The 27,886-nt window shown below is 47.3% G+C and overlaps 1 pseudogene; it reads right to left on the minus strand.

The window, feature by feature from the left end:
• Window positions 1–27,886, minus strand: part of LOC132086420 (serine/threonine-protein kinase PAK 3-like) — a 79,588-nt pseudogene that overhangs the window by 39,945 nt on the left and 11,757 nt on the right.

Below are 27,886 nucleotides of genomic sequence, written 5' to 3' on the forward strand. Positions count from 1 at the left end.
CCTCACTGGGCCTGTGCTCCATTCCCTTGCCCAGCTCCCTGTCCTTCTCTGCACACACTGCAGCCCCTCCATCACTTTCTGCTTCCCAGGGGCTCACAAGTGCACACAGCACTCCAGTTGTGGCCGCAGCGCTGCCCAGCACAGGACCACGCTCACTGCCCTGATCCTGCTGCCCCACTGCTGCTGACACAGCCCACCATGCCCTTGGCCTCCTTGGACAACTGGTCCCCAGGCTGGCTCTTGTTCATCTGATCTTTTACCACACCCACTGGGGCCTTCTGAGGAACGCAGCTCCCCAGCCACAGATTTGACCATTTGACTTTAAATAAAGCATCAGCCATTTCTAGATGGCCCTCATGTTCTGAGCAACAGCACAAAGCAGTCAAGGGCTTGCAGCTCACGCGCATTCCAGGCCCTGAGGCAATTGCCAAAACTCCAGACTTCATCACTAAATGCCTCAACAGAAACTTGCCCCTTCTCCTTTCTTGCCTCACTCAGAGGCTTCATAGCTACACACTTTCTTTCTTTGGCAACAAAGGATAAGAATGGCCCCCCACAGCTTCATGGACAAAACAACCATTTCCTTGAATCTTATCAAAAACCAAAAGACATCTGGCCCAAAAGACTTCTTAGAACTCAAGAATTATACAAGAATTATTGCAGAGCAGTCTCACAAGCCAAACACACCATTCCAAAAGGGGAAAACCAAAAAACAAAGGTCCATGACCTCCAGCACTACCTCGTGTGCCCTGGGCCATAGCACTGCAGAAGCCCAGACACAGAGCTTCCTAGAGCCAAGGAGCCAGATGCTCTCCCAGAGGCACCAGCCCTTTGGGGCCTCAACATCACAGATCAACGGTCAATTTCTGCTGACGCTGCCTGAAGGAAATCCCTAGCTCCTGGCAGGACTCCAGCACTCAGCATCCTCAGCCAGCAACAGGAAGCGCTGACTACTCTAAAACTTGCACCTCTGCCTTGCACTAAACACAGCACACCCCACAATTGGCACTTACAGGCTCAGAAGATTCCGGCTCTGGTGTGGGCAAAGATGGAGTCTGGCGTTCATCCATCTCAATTTGCTCCGCTTGGACTTCTTCTTCAGGAGCAGCAGGAGCCAGGGGAGAGACGGCTATTGGTTCTGTAAGCTGTGGCAAGAGAGAAGCATGAGGCACAGGCCATGACCTCTCATACAGGACCTCATTTCTTTTCAGATCTACCACCACATCGTCTAAGGACAAATCAGAACTCTTCATAGTGATATAGGGATTCTTACGCCCACTGACCAAATTTAAATGGGCCATTCAACAGAACTCTAGATGGATATAGGCTGGATTTTCCTCCCTGACTGCTGTCAGCAAGCAACACTGCATCCATAAAACAGAGGTTTTATTTCTTAATAAATAGCTCTAAATGGGAAAAGTAGGAAGGAGACACCAAGTCTTTTACTGCTGCTGCTGCAGATGTGGAAAACCCTAACTCAATAGCATTCTTATACAGTGCTCAGCACGGAGGGAAAGGTTTTGCGGAAGCATCTTGACTTGCTGGAAAAGGAGAAAATGAACAGGGCACACTTCTTCTAGAAAACCAAAACGCCAACAAGGCACAAGATGGAATTTCACCCACTCCAGAGTATAAATCCCTTGGTTGCAGTAAGTGCAGGTTTAGAAGCGAAACAGCCCTTGTGCTGGGCACTGTGTTTTAGCGATCGATGGAAGTCTGCTTGAAGGTCCCTCATGACCCTCCCATTGTCCAGACTAAAGCTCCCTCAGCACCTCTTCACTGGGCCTGTGCTCCATTCCCTTGCCCAGCTCCCGTCCTTCTCTGCACACACTGCAGCCCCTCCATCACTTTCTGCTTCCCAAGGACCCACAAGTGCACACAGCACTCCAGCTGTGGCCGCAGTGCTGCCCAGCACAGGCCACGCTCACTGCCCTGCTCCTGCTGCCCCACTGCTGCTGACACAGCCCACCATGCCCTTGGCCTTCTTGGACACCTGGTCCCATGCTGGCTGTTGTTCAGCTGATCTTCTACCGCCCCCCTGGGTCCTTTTGACTCATGCAGCTTCCCAGCCACAGATTGTCCCATTTGACTTTTAATGAGACATCGACCATTAGTAGATGGCCTTCCACTTCTGAGCAACAAGACAATGCAGTCAAGGACTTGCAGTTTCATCCCTGCTCAAGCTTACAAGGCACTTGCCAAAGCTGCAGTCTTCATCACGCAATGCAACAATAGAAACTTGCCTCTTCTGATTTTTTACCTCACCAGGCGGCTCCATTCCTGCTCACTTTCTTTGGCAGCTCGGGGTAATAATGGATCCCCCACAGCTTCATGGATAAAAGACCAACTCATTGCACCTTATCAAAAGTCAAAAAACACCTGGGCCAAAACAAGTTTGTAGAACTGAAGAAGAACCCCAGAAAACTCCAGAAAACTCCAAACCAGTTTCACATGCCATCGGCTATAGTGCAGCACAAGCCAAGAGACAGAGTTTCCATGAACCAAGCAGCCAGATGCACTCCCAGAGGCACCTGCCATTTAGAGCCCCAACATCACACGTCAAAAGCCAAGTTCTACTGATGCGGCCTGCAGGAAATTCCGAGCTCCTGACAGGACTCCAGCACTCAGCATCCTCAACTAGAAACAGTAAGCACTGGCTGCTCCAAAAGTTTTACCTCTGCCTTGCACCAAAGACAGCACAACCCACAACTGGCACTTACAGGCTCAGGATATCCAGGCTCTGGTGTGGCCACTGATGGAGTCTGGCGTTCACCCATCTCAATTTGCTCTTCTTGGGCTTCTTCTTCAGGACCAGGAGGAGCCAGAGGAGTGACGGCTGTTGGTTCTGTCAGCTGTGGCAAGAGAGAAGCATGAGGCACAGGCCATGACCTATAATTCAGTACCTCATTTATTTTCAGATCTACCACCACATGTTTTAGGAGAAATCAAAACACTTCATAGTGTTATAGGGATTCTTACACCCACTGACTAAATTTAAATGGGCCAATTCAACAGAACTCTAGATGGATATGAGGTTGTTATTCTTCCCTGACCGCTATCAGCAAGCAACGTTGCATCCGTAAAACAGAGGTTTTAGTTCTTAATAGCTCTGAACAGGAAAAGTACAAAGGACACACCAACTCCTTTACTGCTGCTGATGCAGATAAGGAAAACTCTAACTCGAGAGCATTCACATCCAGTGCTCAACAGGGAGGGAATTGTTGTGTGGATGCATCTTGGCTTGTTGGAAAAGGAGAAAATGAACAGGGCATACCTCTTCTAGAAAACCAAAAAGCCAACATGGCACAAGATGGAAGAGCCACCCACTCCAGTGCGAAAACCCCTTGGTTGCAGTGAGAGCAGGTTTAATAGGGAAACAGCCCTTGTGCTGAGAACTGTCTTGTAGCAATCGATGGAAGTCTGCCTGAAGTTCCCTCATGAACCTCCCATTGTCCAGACTAAAGCTCCCTCAGCACCTCCTCACTCGGCTTGTGCTCCATTCCCTTGCCCAGCTCCTGTGTCCTTCTATGAAAACTCCGCAGCCCCTCAGGGACTTTCTGCTTCCCAGAGCCCACAAGTGCACACAGCACTCCAGCTGTGGACACAGCGCTGCCCAGCACAGGGCCACACTCGCTGCCCTGCTCCTGCTGCCCCTCTGCTGCTGACACAGACCTTCAAGAAGCCCTTGGCCTTCTTGGAAACCTGGTCCATGGCTGGCTCTTGTTCAACTGATCTTCTATGGTGCTCCTGGGGCCTTTTGACTCATGCAGCTTCCCAGCCACAGAGTTGCCCATTTGCCTTCAAATACAGCATTTAGCATTTCATGATGGCCTTCTTGTTTTCAGCAACACATGACAGCAGTCAAGGACTTGCAGTTTCATCCCCACTCCAGCTTACAAGGCACTTCCCAAAGCTACAGACTTCATCACTAAATGCAACAACAGAAACTTGACCCTTCTGCTTTCTTGCCTCACAAGGAGGCTTCATAGCTACTCACTTTCTTTCTTTGGCCACACAGGATAAGAATGGCCCCCCACAGCTTCACCAACAACATAACCATCTCCTTCCAGCTTGTCAAAAGCAAAAAGTCACCCGGTCCAAAAGACTTTGTAGAACTGAAGAAGAACTCAAGAAAACTCCAGACCAGACTCACAAGCTAAGCACACCATTCAAAAAACGGAAAACAAACAAAGAACAGTGACCTACAGCATTATCACTTATGCCCACAGCCACTAGAATGCAGAAGCCTTGAAATAGAGCGTCCCTGAGCCAAGCAACCTGATGCTCTCCCAGGAGCACTAGCTCTTTGGGGCCTCAACATCACAGGTCAAAGGCCAAGTTTTGTGGTCACGCCTGCAGGAAATCCCTAGCTCCTGGCAGGACTCCAGCACTCAGCATCCTCAGCCAGCCACAGGAAGCGCTGGCTGCTCTGAAACTTGCACCTCTGCCTTGCACTCAAGATTAGCTGTCACTTACAGGCTCATGATATCCAGGCTCTGGTGTGGCAAATGATGGAGTCTGGCGTTCATCCATCTCAATTTGCTCCTCTTTGCATTCTTCTTCAGGAGCAGAGGGAGCCATGGGTGAGATGGCTGTTGGTTCTGTCATCTGTCGCAAGAGAGAAGCATGAGGCACAGGCTGCCACCTATCACTCAGAACTTCATGTCTTTTCCAATGTCCCGCCACAAATTCTAAGGAGAATTCTGAAATATTCGTAGCGACATAGGGATTCTAAGTCCCACCAACCACTTTATATTGGGCCAATTCAAAAGAAACCTCAATGCATATAGGGTTGATATTCCTCCCTGGCTGCTATCAACATGCAATGCTGTCTCTGTACAATGCAGCTTGTAGTTTTTGAAAGCTGTGAATTGGAAAAGTAGGAAAGTGTCAGCAACGCCTTTCCTACTGCTGCTGCATACATGAAAAATTCAAACTGAATCACAACCGCATCCAGGGTTGGAAAATGGTATGAAACAACGTGCAGAAGCATCTTAGCTTGCTGGAAAAGGAGAAAATGGACAGAGCAAACCTCTCCTAGCAAACCAACAAGCCAACAAGCCCACTAGACAACAAGGCACAAGACTGAAGTGTTACCCATTCCAGCATGTAAACGACATAGATTCAGGGAGGGGATATCTGGTAGGGAAACGGCCCTTGTGGTGAGCACTGTTATGTAGGGATTGATGGATGTCTGTCTAAGGATTCCTCGTCTGACTCCCATTGTCCAGACTAAAGCTCCACAGCACCTCCTCCCAGGTCTTGTGCTCCACAGCCTTGCCCAGTTCCCCTGTCATTCCGTGCACACACTGCAGCCCCTCCATGACTTTCTGCTTCCCAGGGACCCACAAGTGCACACAGCACTCCAGCTGTGGCCGCAGCGCTGCCCAGCACAGGGCCACGCTCACTGCCCTGCTCCTGCTGCCCCACTGCTGCTGACATAGGCTACCATGCCCTTGGCCTTCTTGGACACCTTGTCCAGGGCTGGCTGTTTTTCAGCTGGTCTTCTATGGCGTTCATGGGGCCTTTTGACTCATGCAGCTCTCCAGTCACAGAGTTGCCCATTTGCTTTCAAATACAACATTTAGCCTTTCAAGACGGCTTGCTTGTCTTCAGCAACACATGACAGCAGTCAAGGACTTGCAGATTCACACTTAATCCAATCCCCAAATGACTTGCCTGAGCTACAGTCTTCATCACTAAATGCATCAACAGAAACTTGCCCCTTCTTCTTTCTTGCCTCACTTGGAGGCTTCATAACTACTCACTTTCTTTGCTTGGCTAGACAGGACAAGAATGGCCCCCCACAGCTTCATGGATAACACAACCATCTCCTTGCACCATATCAAAAGCCAAAATCAGCTGGCCGAAAAGACTTTGTAGATGTGAAGAATAACTCAAGAAAACTCCAGACCAGTTTCACATGCCATTGGCCATAGCGAAGTACAAGTCCAGAGACAGAACTTTCCTGAGCCAAGCAGCCAGATGCACTCCCAGAGGCACCAGCCCTTTGGGGCCTTAATATCACAGGTCAAAGGCCAAGTTCTGCTGTCGCTGCCTGCAGGAAATCCCGAGATCCCTGCAGCACTCCAGCACTCAGCATCCTCAGCCAGCAACAGGAAGTGCTGGCTGCTCTGAAGCTTGTACCTCTGCCTTGCACTAAACACAGCACACCCCACAACTGGCACTTACCGGCTCGAAATACACAGGCTCTGGTGTGGCCACTGATGGAGTCTGGCGTTCATCCATCTCAATTTGCTCCTCTTGGGCTTCTTCTTCAGGAGGAGTGGGAGCCAGGGGAGAGACACCTGCTGGTTCTGTCAGCTGTGGCAAGAGAGAAGCATTTCTTTTCAGATCTACCACCACATCTTCTAAGGACAAATCAGAACACTTCATAGTGATATAGGGATTCTTACACCCACTGACTAAATTTAAATGGGCCAATTCAACAGAACTCTAGATGGATATAGGCTGGATATTCCTCCCTGAATGCTGTCGGCAAGCAACGTTGCATCCGCAAACTGAGGTTTTGGTTCTTAATAGCTCTGAACGGGAAACGTACAAAGGACGCACCAACTCCTTTACTGCTGCTGATGCAGATAAGGAAAACTCTAACTCGAGAGCATTCACATCCAGTGTTCAACACGGAGGGTAATGTTGTGCGGAAGCATCTTGGCTTGTTGGAAAAGGAGAAAATGAACAGGGCATACCTCTTCTAGAAAACCAAAAACCCAACATGGCACAAGATGGAAGAGCCACCCACTCCAGTGTGTAAACCCCTTCGTTGCAGTGAGAGAAGGTTTAATAGGGAAACAGCCCTTATGCTGAGCACTGTCTTGTAGCAATCGATGGAAGTCTGCCTGAAGTTCCCTCATGAACCTCCCATTGTCCAGACTAAAGCTCCCTCAGCACCTCCTCACTCGGCTTGTGCTCCATTCCCCTGCACAGCTCCTGTTTCCTTCTGTGAAAACACTTCAGCCCCTCAGGGACTTTCTGCTTCCCAGGGCCCACAAGTGCACACAGCACTCCTGCTGTGGCTGCAGCACTGCCCAGCACAGGGCCATGCTCACTGCCCTGCTCCTACTGCCCCTCTGCTGCTGACACAGGCAACCAAGCCCTTGGCCTTCTTGGACACCTGGTCCATGGCTGGCTCTTGTTCAACTGATCTTCTATGGTGCTCCTGGGGCCTTTTGACTCATGCAGCTTCCCAGCCACAGAGTTGCCCATTTGCCTTCAAATACAGCATTTAGCATTTCATGATGGCCTTCTTGTTTTCAGCAACACATGACAGCAGTCAAGGACTTGCAGTTTCATCCCCACTCCAGCTTACAAGGCACTTCCCAAAGCTACAGACTTCATCACTAAATGCCTCAACAGAAACTTGCCCCTTTCTTCTTTCTAGCCTCACCAGGAGGCTTCATAGCTACTCACTTTCTTTCTGTGGACACACAGGATAAGAATGGGCCCCACAGCTTCACCAACAACATAACCATCTCCTTCCAGCTTGTCAAAAGCAAAAAGTTACCTGGTCAAAAACTCTTTGTAGAACTGAAGAAGAACTCAAGAAAACTCCAGACCAGACTCACAAGCTAAACACACCATTACAAAAACCGGAAAACAAACAAACAAAGAACAGTGACCTACAGCATTACAACTTGTGCCCACAGCCACTGTTCTGCAGAAGCCATGAAATATAGCGTCCCTGAGCCAAGGAGCCTAATGCACTCCCAGAGGCACCAGCCGTTTGGGGCCTTAACATCACAGGTCAAAGGCCAAATTGTGCTGTCACCGCCTGCAGGAAATCCCTAGCTCCTGGCAGCACTGCAGCACTCAGCATCCTTAGCCAGCAATAGGAAGCGCTGGCTGCTCTGAAACTTGCACCTCTGCCTTGCACCAAAGACAGCAAAACCCACAACTGGCACTTACAGGCTCAGGATATCCAGGCTCTGGTGTGACCAATGATGGAGTCTGATGTTCATCCATCTCAATTTGCTCCTCTTGGACTTCTTCTTCAGGAGCAGCGGGAGCCAGGGGAGAGATGGCTCTCGGTTCTGTCATCTGTGGCAAGAGAGAAGCATGAGGCACAGGCCATGACATGTAATTCAGTACCTCGTTTCTTTTCAGATCTACCACCACATCTTCTAAGGAGAAATCAGAACACTGCATAGTGATATAGGGATTTTTACACCCACTGACCAAATTTAAATTGGCCAATTCAACAGAACTCTAGATGGATATAGGGTTGATATTCCTCCATGGTGGCTATCAGCAAGCAATGTTGCCTCTGTAAAACAGAATTTTAAGTTCTTGAAAGCTCTGATTTGGAAAAGTAGGAAGGAGACCCCAACTCTTTGCTACTGCAGCTGAAGACATGGGAATCTCTTAACTGGATGACAATCTCATCCAGGCCTTGAAAAGGGTAGGAAATGTGGTGGAAAAGCATCTTAGCTTACTAGAAAGGGAGAAAATGATCAGGGCAAACCTCTCCTGGCAAACCAACAAGCCAACAAGCCAACAAGCCAACAAGCCACAAGATGGAAGTGTCACCCATTCCAGTGTCTAAAACATCTGAATTTAGTGAGGGGATATTTGGCAGGGAAACGGCCCGTGTGGTGAGCACTGTTGTGTAGGGATGGATGGAAGTCTGCCTGAAAGTCCCTCATGAACCTCCAATTGTCAAGGCTAAAGATCCTCAGCACCTCCTCCCTGGGCTTGTGCTCCCGCAGCCTTGCCCAGCTCCCCTGTCCTTCTGTGCACACACTGCAGCCCCTCCTTGACTTTCTGCTTGCCAGGGACCCACAAGTGCACACAGCACTCCAGCTGTTGCCGCAGCGCTGCCCAGCACAGCGCCACGCTCACTGCCCTGCTCCTGCTGCCCCACTGTTGCTGACACAGGCCACCATGGCTTTGGCCTCCTTGGACACCTTGTCCAGGGCTGGCTCTTGTTCAGCTGATCTTCTACCGCTTCCCTGGAGCCTTTTGACCCACACAGCTCTCCAGTCACAGAGCTGGACATTTTCCTTCAAATTCAGCATCCACTCTTCTAAGATTGCCATCATGTTCTGAGCAACACATGACAGCAGTCAAGGACTTGCAGCTTCACACTTAATCCAGGCCCCAAGTGACTTGCCTGAGCTACAGTTTTTATCACTAAATGCATCAACAGAAACTTGTCCCTTCTTCTTTCTTGCCTCACTTGGAGGCTTCATTACTACTCACTTTCTTTGCTTGGCTAGACAGGACAAGAATGGCCCCCCACAGCTTCATGGATAACACAACCATCTCCTTGCACCATATCAAAAGCCAAAATCAGTTGGCCGAAAAGACTTTGTAGATGTGAAGAATAACTCAAGAAAACTCCAGACCAGTTTCACATGCCATTGGCCACAGCGAAGTACAAGTCCAGAGACAGAGCTTCCCTGATCCAAGCAGCCAGATGCTCTCCCACAGGCACCAGCCCTTGGGGCTCTCAACATCACAGGTCAAAGGCCAAGTTCTGCTGACGCTGCCTGAAGGAAATCCCTAGCTCCTGGCAGCACTGCAGCACTCAGCATCCTCAGCCAGCAACAGGAAGCGCTGGTTGCTCTGAAGCTTGCACCTCTGCCTTGCACTAAAGACAGCACCACCCACAGCTGGCACATACGGGCTCAGGATATCCAGGCTCTGGTGTGGCCACTGATGGAGTCTGGCGTTCATCCATCTCAATTTGCTCCTCTTGGGCTTCTTCTTCTACAGGAGCAGCAGGAGCCAGGGGAGAGACGGCTGTTGGTTCTGTCAGCTGTGGCAAGAGAGAAGCATGAGGCACAGGCCTTGACCTATAATTCAGTACCTCATTTCTTTTCAGATCTACCACCACATCTTCTAAGGACAAATCAGAACACTTCATAGTGATATAGGGATTCTTACACCCACTGACTAAATTTAAATGGGCCAATTCAACAGAACTCTAGATGGATATAGGCTGGGTAGTCCTCCCTGACTGCTGTCGGCAAGCAACGTTGCATCCATAAACAGAGGTTTTGGTTCTTAATAGCTTGGAATTGGAAAAGTAAGAAGGAGACACCAACACCTTTACTGCTGCTGATACAGATAAGGAAAACTGTAACTCAAGAGCATTTGCAACAGTGCTGAAAAGGGCGGGAAATTTTGTGCGGAAGCATCTTGGCTTGCTGGAAATGGAGAAAATGAACAGGGCACACCTCTTCTAGAAAACCAACAAGCCAGCACGGTATAAGATGGAATGTCACCCACTCCAGTGTGTAAACCCTTGGTTGCAGTGAGAGCAGGTTTAGTAGAGAAATGGTCTGTGCGGTGAGCACTGTGTTGTAGCGATTGATGGAAGTCTGCCTGAAGGTTCCTCATGAACCTCCCATTGTCCAGACTAAAGCTCCCTCAGCACCTCCTCACTGGGCCTGTGCTCCATTCCCTTGCCCAGCTCCTCTGTCCTTCTCTGCACACACTGCAGCCCCTCCATGACTTTGTGCTTCCCAGGGACCCACAAGTGCACACAGCACTCCAGCTGTGGCCGCAGCACTGCCCAGCACAGGGACACGCTCGCTGCCCTTCTCTTGCTGCCCCACTGCTGCTGACACAGGCCACCATGCCCTTGGCCTTCTTGGACACCTTGTCCAAGGCTGGCTCTTGTTCAGCTGATCTTCGACTGCACACTGGGGTCCTTCTGAGAAACGCAGCTCCCCAGCCACAGATTTGACCATTTGACTTTAACTACAGCATCAGCCATTTCTAGATGGCCTTCATGTTCTGAGCAACAGCAGAAAGCAGTCAAGGAATTGCACCTTCACCCTCCTACCAGGCCCTAAATCAATTGCCAAAGCTGCAGACTTCATCACTAAATGCAACAACCAAAACTTGCCCTGTTCTGCTTTCTTGCCTCAGTCGGACGCTTCATAACTACTCACTTCCTTTCTTCGGCAACACAGGATAAGAATGGCCCCCCACAGCTTCACGGAAAACACAACCATTTCCTTGAAGCTTATCAAAAACCAAAAGATACCTGCCCCAAAAGACTTCGTAGAACTGAACAGTTACACAAGAATAATTGCAGAGCAGTCTCACAAGCCAAACACAACATTCCAAAAAGGGAAAACAAAGAAACAAAAGTCCGTGACCTCCAGCACTACCACGTGTGCACTCGGCCATAGCACTGCTGAATCCCAGGGACAGAGCTTCCCTGAGCCAAGCAGCCAGATGCTCTCCCAGAGGCACCAGCCCTTTGGGGCCTCAACATCACAGGTCAAAGGCCAAATTCTGCTGTCGCTGCCTGCAGGAAATCCCTAGCTTCTGGCAGGACTCCAGCACTCAGCATCCTCAGCCAGCAACAGGAAGTGCTGGCTGCTCCAAAACTTGCACCTCTGCCTTGCACCAAAGACAGCAGAACTCATGCGACTGGCACTTACGGGCTCACGATATTCAGGCTCTGGTGTGACCAGTGATGGAGTCTGGCATTCATCCATCTCAATTTGCTCCTCTTGGGCTTCTTCTCCAGGAGCAGTGGGAGCCAGAGGAGAGATGGCTGTTGGTTCTGTCAGCTGTGGCACAGGAGAATCATGAGTTACAGGCCATAACCTATAATTCAGTACCTCATTTCTTTTCAGATCTACCACCACATCTTCTAAGATGAATTCAGAACACTTCATAGTGATATAGGGATTCTTACACCCACTGACCAAATTTAAATTGGCCAATTCAACAGAACTCTAGATGGATATAGGGTTGATATTCCTCCATGGTGGCTATCAGCAAGCTATGCTGCCTCTGTAAAACAGAATTTTAAGATCTTGAAAGCTCTGATTTGGAAAAGTAGGAAGGAGACCCCAACTCTTTGCTACTGCAGCTGAAGACATGGAAACTCCAACTGGATTACAATCTCATCCAGGGCTGGAAAAGTGTAGGAAACGTGGTGGAAAAGCATCTTAGTTTGCTGGAAAGGGAGAAAATGATCAGGGCAAACCTCTCCTAGCAAACCAACAAGCCAACAAGCCAACAAGCCACAAGATGGAAGTGTCACCCATTCCAGTGTCTAAAGCATCTGAATTCAGTGAGGGGATTTTTGGCAGGGAAATGGCCCCTGTGATTAGCACTTCTTGTGTAGGGATTGATGGAAGTGTGCCTGAAAGACGTCATGAATCTCTCATTGTCCAGGCTAAAGATCCCTCAGCACCTCCTCCCTGGGCTTGTGCTCCCTCAGCCTTGCCCAGCTCCCCTGTCCTTCTCTGCACACACTGCAGCCCCTCCATGACTTTCTGCTTGCCAGGGACCACAAGTGCACACAGCACTCCAGCTGTGGCCGCAGCGCTGCCCAGCACAGGGCCACGCTCACTGCCCTGCTCCTGCTGCCCCACTGCTGCTGACACAGCCCACCATGCCCTTGGCCTTCTTGGACACCTTGTCCCAGGCTGACTCTTGTTCAGCTGATCTTCTACCACAGCCCTGGGGCCTTTTAACTCAGGCATTTCCCTAGACACAGATTTTCCATTTTGACTTTTAATAAGACATCAACCATTAGTAGATGGCCTTCCTCTTGTGAGCAACAAGACAATGCAGTCAAGGACTTGCAGTTTCATCCCCACTCCAGCTTACAAGGCACTTCCCAAAGCTGCAGTCTTCATCACTAAATGCAACAACAGAAACTTGCCCCTTGTGATTTTTTGCCTCACCAGGCGGCTCCATACCTGCTCACTTTCTTTCTTTGGCAACTCGGGGTAATAATGGCTCCCCAACAGCTTCATGCCAGATGTTCCCCCAGAGGCACCAGCCCTTTAGAGCCCCAACATCACAGGTCAAAGGCCTAGTTCTGCTGATACTGCCTGCAGGAAATCCCGAGCTCCTGGCAGCACTCCAGCACTCAGCATCCTCAGCCAGCAACAGGAAGTGCTGGCTGCTCCAAAACTTGCACCTCTGCCTTGCACCAAAGACAGCACTACTCACGACTGGCACTTACAGTCTCAGGATATCCCAGCTCTAGTGTGACCACTGATCGAGTTTGGACTTCATCCACCTCAATTTGCGCCTCTTGGGCTTTTTCTTCAGGACCAGCAGGAGGCAGAGGAGTGACGGCTGTTGGTTCTGTCACCTGTGGCAAGAGAGAAGCATGAGGCACAGGCCATGACCTATCATTTAGAACATAATTTCTTTTCAGATCTACCACCACATCTTCTAAAGAGAAATCAGAAAATTTAACAGTAATATAGGGATTCTAAATCCCACCGACCAATGTATAATGGGCCAATTCAACAGTACTCTATATGGATATGAGGTTCATATTCCTCCCTGGCTGCTATCAACAAGCAATGCTATCTCGGTAAAATGCTGCTTTTGTGCTTGAAAGCTCTGAAATGGAAAAGCACGGAATCGACAGCAACGCCTTAGCTACTGCTTCTGCAGACAGGGAAAACTCCAACTAGATCACAATCTCATCAATGTTGGGAAACGGACTGGAAACGTTATTGAGAAGCATCTTTGCATGCTGGTTAAGAAGAAAATGAACATGGCAAATCTCACCTAGAAAACCAACAGCCCACAAGCCAACAAGTCAGAAGATGCAAGTGTCCCCAACTCCAGTGTCTAAAGCACTTGTTTTTACCGAGATCATGTTTAGCAGGGAACCGGTCCTTGTGGTGAGCACTATCACGTAATGATTAAAGGAAGTCTGCCTGATGGTCCCTCAAGAGACTTCAATTTTCCAGACTAAAGCTCCCTCAGCACCTCCTCACTGGGCTTGTGCTCCATTCCCTTGCCCAGCTCCCCTGTCCTTCCCTGCACACACTGCAGCCCCTCCATGACTTTCTGCTTCCCAGGGCCCACAAGTGCACACAGCACTCCAGCTGTGGCCGCAGCGCTGCCCAGCACAGGGCCACGCTCACTGCCCTGCTCCTGCTGCCCCCCTGCTGCTGACACAGCCCACCATGCCCTTGGCCTTCTTGGACACCTGGTCCATGGCTGGCTCTTGTTCAACTGATCTTCTATCGCACCCTTGGGGCCTTTTGACGCATGCAGCTCCCCAGCCACAGAGTTGCCCATTTGATTTAAAATACAGCATTTAGTGTTTCAAGATGGCTTTCTTCTTTTCAGCAACACATAACAGCAGTCAAGGTCTTGCAGCTTCACCACCAATCCAGGCTCCAAGGCACTTCCCAAAGCTACAGACTTCATCACTAAATGCCTCAACAGAAACTTGCCCCTTCTGCTTTCTAGCCTCACAAGGAGGCTTCAAAACTACTCACTTTCTTTCTTTGGCCACACAGGGTAAGAATGGCCCCCTACAGCTTCATGGACAACACAACCATCTCCTTGCAGCTTGTCAAAAGCAAAAAGTTACCTGGTCCAAAAGACCTTGTAGAACTGAAGAAGAGCTCAAGAAAACTCCAGACCAGACTCACAAGCTAAATACACCATTCCAAAACCGGAAAACAAACAAAGAACAGTGACCTACAGCATTACAACTTGTGCCCACAGCCACTGTGCTGCAGAAGCCATGAAATATAGCATCCCTGAGCCAAGCAGCCAGATGCTCTCCCACAGGCACCAGCTCCTTGGGGCCTCAACATCACAGGTCAAAGGCCAAGTTCTGCTGTCGCTGCCTGCAGGAAATCCCTAGCTCCTGGCAGCACTCCAGCACTCAGCATCCTCAGCCAGCAACAGGAAGCGCTGACTGCTCTGAAACTTGCACCTCTGCCTTGCCCTAAAGACAGCACAACCCACAAGTGGCACTTACGGACTCATGATATCCAGGCTCTGGTGTGGCCACTGATGGAGTCTGATGTTCATCCATCTCAATTTGCTCCTCTTGGGCTTCTTCTCCAGGAGCAGTGGGAGCCAGAGAAGAGACGGCTGTTGGTTCTGTCAGCTGTGGCACAGGAGAATCATGAGTTACAGGCCATGACCTATAATTCAGAACCTCATTTCTTTTCAGATCTACCACCACATCTTCTAAGGAGAAATCAGAACACTGCATAGTGATATAGGGATTTTTACTCCCACTGACCAAATTTAAATGGGAAAATTCAACACAAGTCTAGATGACTAGAATGTTGATATTCCTCCCTTACTGCTCTCAGCAAGTAATGTTGCTTCTGTAAAACAGAATTTTAATTTCATGAAAGCCCTTAAGTGGAAAAGTAGGAAGGAGACAAGAATTCATTTGCTACTGCAGCTGAGGACATGGAGACCTCCACCTGGATTACAATCTCATCCAGGGCTGGAAAAGGGTAGGAAACGCTTTGGAAAAGCATCTTGGCTTGCGGGAAAAGGAGAAAATGATCAGGGCAAACCTCTCCTAGCAAACCAAGAAGCTAAAAAGCCAACAAGCCAACAAGGCACAAGAGTGAAGTATCACCCATTGCAGCATGTAAATGTGGATTAGGGAGGGAATATTTGGTAGGGAAACGGCCCTTGTGGAGAGCATTGTTATGTAGGGATTGATGGAAATCTGTCTAAAGTTCCCTCGTGTGCCTCCCATTGTCCAGACTAAAGCTCCCTCAGCACCTCCTGTTGCAGACATTTTTTCACAGAAATCCTTTCTTTCAGATTTTTTCATCTTCTGGGAAGTAAGGCTCCAGAAGAAGAATGTAAACAATGATTATCAGTTGCTGTGAAATGCAATAGGATGCACCTGTAATTGTTTCATGTTCCATGTGTACCATTAAGAGCCAATCACAGGGCAAGCTCTCTGGAACACAGGGACAGAGAACTCTCTTGTTTTTAGTATCTATTCTTAGCTTAGCTTAGCAAGCTTCTGCAACTTCTCTCTTTATTATATTTAGTATAGTTATATTGTATTATATATATCATATATCAATAAAGCCAGCCTTCTGATCAAGAAACAAGATTCTCCTCCTTCTCTTCCCAAGTGACCTCCTCAGGTCGCTGTAGTAACCTCCTCCCTGGCCTTGTGCTCCACACCCTTGCCCAGCTCCCCTGTCCTTCCCTGCACACACTGCAGCCCCTCCATGACTTTCTGCTTCCCAGGGCCCACAAGTGCACACAGCACTCCTGCTGTGGCCGCAGCTCTGCCCAGCACAGGGCCACGCTCACTGCCCTGCTCCTGCTGCCCCCCTGCTGCTGACACAGCCCACCATGCCCTTGGCCTTCTTGGACACCTGGTCCCAGGCTGGCTCTTGTTCAGCTGATCTTCTACCGCACCCCTGGGACCTTTTGACCCACACATATCTTCAGTCACAGAGTTGCACATTTTCCTTCAAATACAGCATCCACTCTTCTAAGATGGCCTTCATGTTCTGAGCAACACCAGAAAGCAGTCAAAGACTTGTGTCTTCACACTCGCTCCAGGCTCCAAGGCACTTCCCAAAGCTACAGACTTCATCACTAAATGCCTCAACAGAAACTTGCCCCTTCTGCTTTCTTGCCTTGCTTGGAGGTTTCATAACTAGTCACTTTCTTTCTTTGGCAACATGATAAGGGAATGGCCCCGCACAGCATCCTGAGCATAACAACGATCTCTTTGAATCTTATCAAAAACCAAAAGACAACTGGGCAATAACACTTTGTGGAGCTGAAGAATAACTCAAGAAAACTGCAGAGCAGTCCCAGAGGTGAAACACACCTTGCCAAAAGGGAAAACAAACAAACAAAGCCCTGTTACCTCCAGCACTATAACGCGTGCCGTCAGCCACAGTGCTGCAGCACAAGGCAAGAGACAGAGTTTTCCTGAGCCAAGCAGCCACATGCTCTCCCACAGGCACCAGCCCTTTGGGGCCTCAACATCACTGGTCAAAGGCCAAGTTCTGCTGACGCTGCCTGCAGGAAATCCCTAGCTCCTGGCAGCACTGCAGCACTCAGCATCCTCAGCCAGCAACAGGAAGCGCTGGCTGCTCTGAAACTTTCACCTCTGCCTTGCACTAAAGACAGCACCACCCACAACTGGCACTTACAGGCTCAAGATATCCAGGCTCTGGTGTGACCAATGATGGAGTCTGTCGTTCACCCGCCTCAATTTGCTCCTCTTGGGCTTCTTCTTCAGGAGCAGTGGGAGCCAGGGGAGAGATGGCTCTCGATTCTGTCCGCTGTGGCAAGAGAGAAGCATAAGGCACAGGCCGTCACCTATCATTCAGATCCTCATTTCTTTTCACATTTGCCACCACATATTTTAAGGAGAAATCAGGAATTTTGATAGCAATGGAATACCAATTGAAATGCACTGCAAGTTGCTCTCATTTAAATACTTCACCCTGCCTCTTATCTGGTAACAATGTTATTTTTGTAACACCTTGCTTCTAGTTCTTTAAAGTTCTGAAATGGAAAAGCGGGAATTAGGCAGTGATTCCTTTGTTTTTGATGCTGCAGTCATCAAAATGGATTTTTTTCTGGCCTATCCAGCTGGCCCTCTACTCTCTACTCCCAGTGGCCAAGCTCTCAGCTTGCTCTACATTTCTTCATCACCCCAATATGAAATCTCTCTTTCTCACTCACCTCATGAGCAGCATCTCTGAATGTACGCCTCACATGACCTGTAGTGGGGAAGAGAAAATAAACCAGATGCTGTGAGAAAACTGCTTGGGCTGCTGAATCCCACAGAACAAGTCAACCCAAACAGAGATGACTTCCCGTTTCACAACTTCCCTCCAAAAGACACATTTCATTCACAGCCAGCAAGAGATCAGGACAGTACTCTTGGTTGTGCCTACACTTTGGCCTGTTTTGCCATAAATGAATACAAACATGATCAAGAAACTGCATATTGTTCTTTATCACTCGGTGCTCCTGTTCTACCAAACACATCAAGTAGCTTTTTTTATCCTCTCCCTCAGGTCCTTGTTTTAAAAAATCATGCACTAATTCTCATTAATTCTCCTGCTGGAAACAAGTTGCCCAGAAAAGCTTCCCCCAAATCACCCCGAGCTGTGGCACTTCTATTGTGAAACAGCACAGCAGCAGCTCCAGGGTTCTGGAGTAGACACTCACTGCTTTGAAATTTGCATTTCCTTGCAAAGGGAACCACTGTTTTAGCACTCAGTAAAAGATCAAGTTAGACAGTCAAATCCTTTCAGGAGAAAATTTAGAAAGAAAGAAGCTTTTCCTGAATTCTAGGAACAACTGCAGAGTTTTTAGAAGGCCCTCCAAGGAGGTCTCCCATTCTACATTTTCAAAGGTGTCTTGCAATTCCAGTAAATTGAGGAAATGACAGACTCTGCTGCCACAAACTCTCCTGTGGAGGGAACAGAAGCCCTGCAGGTTCCCTTGCAAATGCTGCCACTGTGGCTACAGACACTCCCTTTTTAGCTGAACTACTTGAAAGGACGTTTACCAAACCAGTGTCATTCTAATGTTCTTCCTGTTTCAAACTCATAAACCCGGTCACTGAGAAAGAGCAGGAAGACATACAAAAGCCAGGTTAGGTTACACCCAGGGAAAACCTCTACTTACATGCCAGCTGAGTGAGATAATAGCCGGAATAATAAACTGCATAAGCAGCGAAAATTGCAGCCTTGAGTTCCTCCATCCCTGTGGCACTGGTCTACAACTCTGCTGACTCTGCTCACACAGTTGGAAAAAAAAGGCTCTTGTCAGTGCACAGCTACCCCCAACAAATGCCTTAACCAGCAGGATGTGCCTGCTCTCAGCAAGACCTACAGCTGCTCTGACACTCAGGCCTTCTGTGCACCAAGGCAACCTTCTGATGTCACTATGACAACGTGGAAACCATGCCCTGACATCACAAAGCAAACCTTCTATGTTGGTCTGTGAGTTTATGCCAAGCAATAACCAACCTTCCCTGCAGCAAACACAAAATAGCCTGCAAAGTTCTCCTCTGTCAAAAAGCAGCACAAATTCCCATCATGGGCCAAACCCTGTTGTTCAAGAGATCCAAGAGGAACTCCAAGAGTGCACAAAGCACCTACAGGATGGACCCCAATTGAGCACTCAGATGGGGCCCAAGCAAAGAAAACCAGACCAAGAAAATGGCCCACAGCATTGCACAGAACCAGGAGAGAAGCCACTGCTGGCATAACAGCTGAAATCATTCCTAAAAAATCTCCCCACATATTTGCACATTTATTGGACATGCCCAGGGCTCTGGTGCATGTACATCTCTGCCTTTATTCCCCTTTGGAAGCAGTCGAACTGGCAGCATCTGCCTGCATGCAGGAGCTGCTCCAGGCTGGGAACGCGACTGGCGGTGCTGATTTCCAGAGGCTTCTGTGTGCCAGGGGAAGCCAAGGCAGGAGCGGGTTGAACGGTGCTGCTGCTGCTGCTGCTCTGTGCCAGAGAGCCCTGGCTGGGCAGGCCACGGTGCCCACTGCGCTGCGGGCTCTTTCTCCTGCCAGAGCTGGGCACACCTGGAACAAGGCATCACAACTGGTGGGCAAGCCAAGGGCTTTCTGGGGCTGCTCTGCTCTGCACACACCCAGGACACCTTGGCTCCCAAAAAGATCAACCAGAGAAAAACATACATGCCTACACTTTGAAAATGTTTCATTTTGACCTTTCTTACCTGCTAACAGAACTTGCCAAAATGAAAGTTTCCAAGCAGGGCCCGATCCCTGCTGCCAGCTCAGGGTTAGAAAGGAGGCATTACTGTATTTTAGAACTCAGTGCATAGGGAATCGCTTCTCTTACATATGCACACCCAGCAATCTCACTTACTACTTTGTATCTATGGAATTAAGATATATTCAATACTTTGTGGAAACTCACACGCTAAACAATACCCCAATTTATCTAACACATTTCAATTACTTCTCAGAATTTATTGACATCAGAGCAGGAGTGTTCTGTAGCTCCTTGATGGTCACTGTCACAGGTTCAGGAGGAGACCCATGCACAAAAGAACCTAAGCCACAACCGGGCCTGCAAAGCAAATAATACATACCAACCCCTGGATTCCCAAAATCTGCTGAGCCAGAGAAGGAGATGGATTGTGGTGCTCGGCACCAGGGGCAGGTAGGCAGTGCACTTCCAGGACATCCCCTGGATCAAAACGCTGTGCATCTCATCCTTCTCACCCCTCCACCCCAGAACCAGGCCCTGTATCTCCTGTTCAGGAGTGGAATTTTCCCAGTTACAGCATTGACCCACACATGGCCGGTGTGTGAGATGAGGCCATGATGGCTCAGGATACCGACTCCCTGCCACCAAGGGCTCCATTATGCACTGCTCCCCTTTCAAAGCTTGACTGCCCACCGATTGACCAATACATTGTTTCTCTATCAAGGGTCTCCTGGCCTGACTATATCATGCTTGTATCCCCAGTCTTCTGTTCTGGTTTTGCTGAATAATAAGTTTTGAACCTTTAAGACTTCTTCCAAGAGTAAAGTGGTGGGGAGAAGAAGTATGGAGTTTCATTCAGAAACTGCATTAACTCCTCCACATTCCTGCTCCTGCACTCTGACGTCTGCGCATGGACAGACAGCAGGACAGAGTTCTCCTTCGCTTTTAGTTAGTTTTAGCTAGCTGAGGCAAAGAAGTTCCCTGGACCGTGGGTTTTTTTTCCATTTTCTTTGAACCTGTTTAGACCTTCTCCAGTCTGAACACCAGAAGAGCACTGGCAGCTCACACCTGTGACCCACCAAGCCGGGCCTGGTCCGCAGCATTTCCAGCGCCCCTGGGACTGACAGGAGACTGAGTGAGCTGAGCCACAGCCCACGGAGGAGACTTTCTGAGTTTGTCTTTTTTTGGAGCAGCAGGAGGTTTTCTTGTTTAATATTGTTTGGCTTTTATTGTTTAATAAAGAGTTTTTTCCACTCTTGTCCAAGGACGTGTTATCTCCCAAACTGGTTGGGAAAGGGGCTGATTGAATGTGCTTTCTACAGGAACCCCTTCGGGGGTTCTCTCCCAAATTTGCCCTCAATCAGGACAAAGGGTCAAGTTCCCACCCATTAAACAAGATACTTTTCTTCATAACCTTTTCAACCTGCTCAAACATCAAATACGGCAGGGCCTTGGACACAGTTGTTTGAGAAATATTCCCATTCCTCAAATTCTCCTTTACTGATCAAGAGTATCCTAAAAACACTTTCTTCCCTTGAATGCATTCCAGCTACCTTCTTAGAAGAACCATTTTCTTTATTCTCAGGGTTAAGATAGACACTTGCACACATTAGGCACTGCAATGGGGGAAGGCAGCTTGGACACATTAAGCGCTGCTCGTTAAAGCTCAAGGAATTCACAAGACTAAGCCCCATATGTTACATTTTAACATTTTCCCAACATCTCTTCTTCCTACTCTCAAAATCAAACACAAGCATTATGCCAAGAAGTCCTGCAAGTGCTTTTGCTGAGTGAAGACACATTGCATCCTTCCTTCAGAAACTAATAAAAAACCCACAAATTGCCTACTGCAACCATTCTGCTCCCTTCCTAATCAGTTCACTACTCAAGCAAAACCCTCAGGCACATCTCTGATTCCCTCTCTCCCAGCAGCTCAGAGCTGCATTGCACAGCACTTGCTGTGTGTCAGAGAACACAAAGCAGGCTGGCCTGGTGGGCCTGAATATTTCTGCCAAACACTCTGCATCTCACACCTTTGCTCGGGCTCAGTGCTTCCTCCCAGAGCTGTGTGAGGCGCTGGCTCCTGCAGATGGGCCCTGCCAAGTTGTCCCTGCCTCACGCTGGCCTCGCTTGCCCTGGCACAAGAGCCGGGCCTGAAGGAGGCTGCCCTGTGCTCCAGCCTGCTGAGCAGCCCAGCTTCCTGCCCCAGTGCCCAGGGTGCTGCACACACTTCTGACCTTTACCAGGAGTTGCAGGGCAGCCAGCAGAAGAGCAGGAATCCTCAGGCAGCCCAGTGGCCCTCGGCTGCCCTGGGCCTTTCTCTGCTCCTGGGCACACTGCAGACGGCCAATGCCTCCAGGCTGGGCTGTACCCAGCACGGCTGCACTTCCCCTCGGCAGCAGCCAGCTGCCACCTGGGCTCTGAGAGCAGAGGATTCGCCTGTTGCCAGGAACAGGCACCCAGGGCCCGGCTGCTGCCTCTTGCAGCTCCAAGGGCCTCTTTCCAGCCTGCCTCTGCGGGGCTCAGCCTGCTCCAGCCTCTGCCGGGGCTCTGCTGGGGCTCCACCCCGGCCAAGGCCGGGCCCGCTTTCACCTCCCAGGCGCTGACAGCTCTGCACCACAGGAGACCTTCCCGAGCACCCTCTCTGACCTTTCTGCTTTCTCACTTGAGCAAGGCTCTCCTTCCACCAAGACATTGCATTTAGGGATACAAATCCAAGTGGCAGGAACCCACATGTTCTTGAGTCCAGAGAATGGGCTACCCCATTCTTCCTTTGCCTTTTTCTGCAAATGCCATTGCTCTTTCTGCCTCAACTAGAAATATCACAGCTAGGCAAAAACCTGTCACTGGGTCCTATTCCAAAGGCAGTGTGCTCTGGGGAGGATGAATGAAAAAGATCCTTCCCCGCTTTCAAGGCACAACAAAGAAAGCAATAAATTTTACTTTGCACATTTCAGAGACAGGTGGTAACTCAGAGGGAAATGCTGAACTTATTCACAGGGTGAAAAATAATGGAATCTTCCAGATGAGTTGAAGTTTCTCACAATTTGTTGATTTACAATCCTACTCTACATTCGTACTTTAAGCTAGTTATGGAGTAAATGGTCCTGATGTCATTATCACAGTGTTAATGTCTACTTCCTCCTCTTCACTGAAATGATGAGTGGCACCAGGAATGAAGCAGGCTCAGCTCATGTTACAAATGGATGCTGCTCACAAATAAAACCCAAAACAATAACAAACAGTGAAGCATGACATTCCAAGCTCAAGTGCTTCACAGGCTCCATTGGGATTCCTCTAGTTCCTAGAAAGATGTAGAATAAGCATCGACAGGACAATCTGCACCTCCATCTTCATGTGTAGGATCTTGCCATCACGGGTAAACCTGGCCCAGAAAAATGCTCATCCATTTGTTCTAGTTGCATCATCTTGCTGGGTTTTTTGCCCTGCCAGTGCTCTAGAAATTGTGCTTACTGTCCCTGGGATTTCTTCCTCTCAGGAAACTCAGGGCAACAAAAACAAAACAAGGCAACAGAAACAGTCAGAAAACAGAGTACCTCTCTGTGGGAATCGTCAAATCAGAGAGTTTTGAGAAAGCTGCAAAAGGCAGGCCTCAGAGACAGCAGAACTCTGAGTAGAGCTAAGCAGTGTCGCCTGCAGGGCACTATTTACAAATCGCCAACAGAAGGGGACTGCTGTGGAATGTGCCTTGAACTGTTTTATTTTTCAGCATCAGTCCCATTACATGATTATTGCAATGGGAAGATGCCATCATTTCACATCCCAGGCAGCAGACAAAGAATTTCATGTTACAACTTACTTTATAAGTTTCTTGACCAATCACACAAAGCAAAAGCATACTGACAGTAGTTCTATCCAATCACCATAAGCACACATACTTTTGGTTAAAACAATGCTTGCTTATTTCAAATACAACACCTACTTGTAAGCCCTAAAACGCAATGCACAGAGCTCTATTATTAAGCTTCAATCTTTGTAATATCTTGCTAGATAAACTTTTCAGTAGCTTAGAGAGTTATTCTAGACAAGCATAAATACACAGACCATTGTTTGTCCTTGTTTTTCTACAGTTTAAATAATTTTTCTGCTGACCTATCTCATGGCTGCTGCTTAGCTCTAATCACAGTTCTACTGTATCTAAGGCCTGCCTTTTGCACCTTTCCCAAAATCCTCTAATCTTGTGGATTCCCACAAAGCAGTAGCCAGCAGATTTGTCAGCAGAAAACTATATAAAAAGTAGAAAAGAAATTACAAATAAAATAATGGTTTGTGTATTAACGCTTGGCTAGAATAATTCTTTAAGTTTCAGAAAAGTATATCTAGCAAGATATGAGGAATTCTAAGCTTAATAATGGAGCTCTGCGCATTGTGTTTTAAGGCTCACAAGGAGGTATTTTATTCAAAGATGTGGAAACCCAGGGCACCAGGAATATTTCTCTGTCTGCTCTGGGGTGCCCTGATCCCCAGAGGAGCACTGACTTTGACCCTCATTCATGGAGAAAGTTGCCTAGACTTCAAGATAGACTAGAATCAACAAAAGTGTGGAATAGATTCTAGAGAGCAGTCTAGGTGAGAAATTTAGATTTGGGATTTTTAGGATGTTGTGGATGGAAGCAAGATGGAGGGCACAGGGTGTCATCCTGGGTTTCTTCTTCATGCTTCTTCTTCCTTCTTCTTCATGGGTTTGGGTGGCATTTTGTAATTGGGGGCAGAAAAGTCTGCATTGCAAGGTCTTTGGGATCAGTTTTTGGGTTGAAAGGGAAAATAATCTAGGTGTCAGTTCTTAATTGGATAGTTTAGTCTTAAAAGACTTTATAATAAGAGATTGTTAGCCATATTTGCCTTCTGAAGAAAAGCTGTCGAACTCACAGTAGTGAGACTGTTTTACTGATAAGAAATAATAAACACCTGAGTGCGAACATGAGCTACTGTCTCAAGTGCCTTCAATCCAGACCCAGAGAAATCAACAACTGGAACTGTCTCAGAAATAAGCAAGCATTGTTTTAACAAAAGGGATGTGTGCTTGTAGTGGTTGGATAGAACTACTGTCAATATGCTTTTGCTTTGTGTGATTGGTCAAAAAGCTTTTGAAGTAAGTTATAACATTAAGTTCCTTGTCTGCTGCTGGGGATAAGAGCTGCTGGCATCTTCCCATTGTCATAACCATGGAATGAGACTGATGCTAGAAAACAAACGGCTCGAGGCGCGTTCCTCAGCAGTCCCATCCCATTCCTGATTTGGACACAGACCCCTGGCCAGCAATAGTGTATAGATGTTAAATTACATCTATGATAAATGAATATGCATTATTTTGTTCATTTTGATATATTTTCATTTCATATAGATTTGATAAATTCCTCCAGCTTGGGAGAGTGAAGATGTACAGCAGTCCAAAACCTTCTGCCCACACAGCAGTCAGCCCCGAGTGTGTGCATGCACACCCACCCACTGTGCTTGCTCTTCTCAGCATCTTGGGGCTGCTCTTTGCACAGTATTGGGATGAATTTACCTCAACAGAGCCATGAGTTGGGTATCCAGCCTGTTATGAACACTCATGCAGCAAGGCACAACACAGAGCTCTCAAATCACAATACTACATTTTCTTTCATTCCTGTTGGGCACTGAGGAACTCTTAAAAGCGCCACAGACACACAAAAGAAGTGGGAAAAATTGGCATCATACTACTGCTGGTATCCTCCTGGAGGAAAATCTGTTGGGTTTCTTAAGGTCATAGCTTTCCAAAAATTAGGGGAAAAAACCTAGTGCTCAGCACCAGTAGCCCAATTGTGAATGATTTCCTTGGCTTGGCAAAACCTGGGGTCTTTACAGTGGACTCCATCCTTGGTTCAAATCACCTGTCCTCACCTGCAGACAAAAGCACCACCACCAGCAGCAGAAGCTACATCAGTCAATTTTCTCAAAAAGCTGTGTTAAATTTGGGAGAGGAAAGGAAAACATGTCTATCACTGAAGGGGTATGGGAGACAGACAAAGGTGATACAGAGACTCCATCATCAGAAGGCATGAAAAGATACTTGGGTTTTAGAAATCTACAGTTCTTATATAAACAATGGTGGACCTAAGATCTGACTTGGCTTTAGGAACCTTCTCTCAAAATATTGGTGAACTATGAATAGCACACTCTTTAGAACCATATCTATAAACAACGCTTACAGAAAGAGAAATAATCATTGTTTTAATTCTTTCCTCTAAGTTTCCCAGGCTCGGCTTGGGAGAAATTATGTCTGTTCTTTCTTCGACTGAACTAAGAATATCCACATTTAACTATTAATTGACTGAATTTTTCTGCCTTTCTAAACAGGATATGATAATACTGGCCCCTTGTGTTTACAATTCTGCATCATGTTGTTTAATTGTCATTTCATGATTTCTTACAGTATTTGTTAATCAGCTTTTTTCTACTGGCACATTTCCTCCTTTATAGCCATGGCAATTCAGAAATTTGTTTTGCTCTCAGCAAATTTGCTGACAGACTGCAAATCGGACCTATGAGGATTTCAGTTTACCTAAATTTCAGTTTACTTGCAATGTTGAACAGCTCCTGGGAATACCTCATGATGGCAGTCTATGTCATTTACAACACTTTCTGATACTTCACTGACAAATCAAGTGATACTGGTTCTGTTCTGCAAGCTGTAGCTGTGTTTGTCTTTTAAATCTGTAGGCTGTGACTAAAATAATCAGCATTAATTATTCAGCAACATAAAAGAAGTGATGAGTTTTCAAACACTATAAATCTAATCCATATAAAATACATTTTAAGTATAAATAAGATGAGCTAGATAAGCTCTTTTTATTGTTATCAAATGATTCTTGGAATCTTCAAGGGTCAGTGTCTCTTGTCTCCATCATTTATGAGACCTTCATATTAAGTTCTTTACTGTATCTAGGAGATACTTTGTGCAACCCTACTGTTAACAATGCCTGATGTTTACTAGAGATAACATGTCAATTTTGTTTTTCTTTGATGACAATTAAATTTATTGTTTGTACATTCCTAAATCAAACTTCAGACTTGTCAATATTTTAACTGGTTCATTTTTCAAAGAACAGCAGTGTTTTTCTTCCTGATTCTACTAAGAAAGAACACGAGGATAGCAAAAACATAAATGAGAACTTGCTTCTGTATAGCATTTATTTAGCTAATACTTCATACCAAGTACATATATACATTATTTTTAGATAATAGTGTAATTAACCAAGTTTACAAAGTGATGTAAAATAACTCTCAGTCATTGCTTTAAATGTTTTCCTCTCTTCTCTTCCTTTAACTTTTCTATTCCTGAGAGCCATGAGTACTTGTAAATGATAAAGATGTTCCAAGGTATCAATTAGTCTAATGGTTTACTGTCTTTAAAATAAAAATCAAAAGTAGATACATGCCTTGTTTCCCAGAAAAAAAGAGAACAAAAGAGAAATCTTCATTTTTATTCCTGGGCATTAATCAGATTTAATGGAAATACTGCACAGAATTAAATAGAAGTTGGATAAGATTTTAATCCAAAATACAGCCCTGCAATTGTCATCCTTACTAGTTTCAGCAAAGTGTCTTTATACTATAGGTATGTTAGCATTCAGAAACATATAATCACGGGGGATTATATGTGGTGCTTTTTATTAAGAGCTCTGGGTGTCAGGGGTATATTCAACCCAAATGTAACTCCGACCATACATCTGAAATGATCATGTTTTATACTCTATCGTTACATAACTTTCACGTTAATTATTAAACTTATATTGTTCTATTGTATACATAAATTTAGCCCCTCTCTGAATTTCCAACATAGTTTCTCATTATTCTTCTTATGGTTATATAATAATTACATTTAATTACTAAACAATGATAACATCTAACAATTATATAATTTATCATACTGCAACTAGTCCTGACGTCTTATAATTTCTATGATTTTGGCTCAAGTTTGCTTCCTGCAGTGGTTGGAGCTCAAGAAGCCAAAGAGAGCCTGCAGGACAGGTGACTGCACTGTGACTGCAGCCCCAGGAGGCGTCACCTTGGCGGCTCAGGAGCGGCTCCGCTGTCCATCCGCGATGTGCCCGCTGCTGCTGCATCCTGCGAGTCCTGGCAGCAGGAGCTGCTCCCTGCCGCTGGCCAGCTCTTCTGCCTGGAGTCCCTTCCCCTGCTGGCAGTACAAGCTCCCTCTTGCCTGCAGCCAAATGCGTGCCTGTGCCTTGGGCTGGCTTTGCCACATCTCTTTTTCCAAGTGTTCGACTCCCAGGCTTCTGCCCCAGCCCAGGGACGTTTGTTGTTTCCATCCCCAGGTAGGTTTACATGGTGGACCATTGTGTCTTTACCTAAGAGATGAATCATTAAGATTGTGGTGCTTTCCTGTATACAATTTCCTGTTAAGACCAAGAAC

The sequence above is a fragment of the Ammospiza nelsoni genome, chromosome Z, assembly GCF_027579445.1.
Source record: "Ammospiza nelsoni isolate bAmmNel1 chromosome Z, bAmmNel1.pri, whole genome shotgun sequence".
NCBI lineage: Eukaryota > Metazoa > Chordata > Aves > Passeriformes > Passerellidae > Ammospiza > Ammospiza nelsoni.